The following is a 1,724-nucleotide window of genomic DNA, read 5'->3' as shown; positions in this document are numbered from 1 at the left end:
ACCCTTATTGAGTGTGTTATAGATATTTTCCTGGTCTCCATAGAATGGAGTGGTCCAAGGCAAATGAGAAAATTATCTTTGCATTCTGGCTTTTATAAACTGGTTCAAATGATAGTTCTTTGTTGAATGATTTTTACTTGAGATGAGAATCCAAGGCTATCAAGCTGTTGTCATTTGACTATTGACTTGAATGTGGCGTCGTCGTCAGAGAACTCTTTAGTTAAGAAGGCACTATTAAGATGAAAAGAGGGGGCAAGAATGATAGCTTTTTAGCAAAACCCCATTGACAGAATCTAAATGTGGCATATATAAAGATCTCCACATGTGAAACCAGAGATGTTTATCCAGAAGATGCAGAAGCTAGTAAAATGTGCCAGGCATCAACTGCAGTAGCAACAGAGCTTTGCTGTTACCTGGAATTTGTTTTGTACTTTCTTCGTACAATGGAGCATACTGGATGTATATATGATTTTGTTCTAATGACTCCATAACATACAGAATTCACCTTTCTGCCCTTCTGTCTTTGTCTATCTCTATCTCTATCTCTTTCTCCTTCTCTGTACATGTGTGTGAACCTCTTTCTCCTCTTTCTCTTTATCTCTTACCCTCCTTCCCTCCCTCCCCTCCTCCCTCTTCATGTGTGGGTATAATTTAGAGCTTTGGAAACTTTAGCTTTTCTGTCAACTTTGAGAAACATATCCTGTGTTTCCTGTGTTGAGTTGGCACTGTATCATAGTGATCAGCTATATTGGTCTTAAAGTCCATCTTTCAATTTGAACTCGGGTAATACACCAAATTAAGTATAAAAGGTTTTATGTACATGGGTGTGATGACAGAAACTCATAATAAAATATTCCCAAAATAAATAAGAATTATAACTGCTATGACACTTGTGGCTCAGTAGGTGGCAGAGAGGAGAGGCTATGTCTATGTTCTGACTTGTGAACATCTGAGTAAGGAGTAGCCCAACATTCCAGGACATATGTGAGTCTGATGCTGAGTGAGACAGAGATTAGAAGAAACCTGCCTAGGGCTACGGGCCTGGGCAAGAAGCAAGCCTGAGCTGACCACCAGTTATGAGAGCAGGAGAACCTGCAGGCTGAGCAGATCAAATACCTCCCAGGACTTTGAATTGGCCCACCCCAGCATCTACCTCATCAATGAACTGCTGGAGTGCATAAAGAATCTGGCCCTACAGATCTAAAATGACAAGATCTCCATGACTCAAAGGAACACCAGGATATCTAAGAGGAGAGCCAATATGATTTCAGTTTTGATAGAGTGACAAGAGCCAGAGGCTCATACCAGACCAATGAGTTACTGCAACGAACATCTGCAAGCAAAGAAGTGTGGACAAAGGGGTATACTGTGGGACACACTGTAACACCCTACGGCTTCCATCACAGTGTCTTCCCCCCACCCCTGCCCCGCTCTATTTGGGCAGAGGGCAGGTGCCCCTTCCTCCTCCAGTGTTTGAGCTGGGCTCTTCAGCCTCTGCTCTCAGCCTGTGCAGTTCCTGGCCTTTGCTCTTTAGAGAACAGCACAGGCTGCTGCCCTCACTTGGAAGCCTCAGAAACATTCTGGATCTGCTAGACCTGAAGTGCTCTGATCTCAGCAGACAACCTCGATGCCTGGGAGGAGGGGGTCCTTTCAAGCTGTATATTTACTAACATTTATTAAAGTCTCAGTCTCCGATCAGCAAATAGTTCCCTTTTGCCGCCTCC

At 43.5% G+C, this 1,724-nt stretch overlaps 1 pseudogene; it reads left to right on the top strand.

Annotated features, from left to right (window-relative positions):
• The first annotated feature begins 877 nt into the window (after window positions 1-877).
• Window positions 878-973, top strand: LOC127671401 (uncharacterized; annotated as a pseudogene).
• The last annotated feature ends 751 nt before the right edge of the window (window positions 974-1,724 follow it).

This window comes from Apodemus sylvaticus, chromosome 20, assembly GCF_947179515.1.
Source record: "Apodemus sylvaticus chromosome 20, mApoSyl1.1, whole genome shotgun sequence".
In the NCBI taxonomy this organism is placed as follows: domain Eukaryota; kingdom Metazoa; phylum Chordata; class Mammalia; order Rodentia; family Muridae; genus Apodemus; species Apodemus sylvaticus.
The sequence above is the reverse complement of the archived record's forward strand: the minus strand, read 5'-3'. Positions and strand labels throughout refer to the sequence as shown.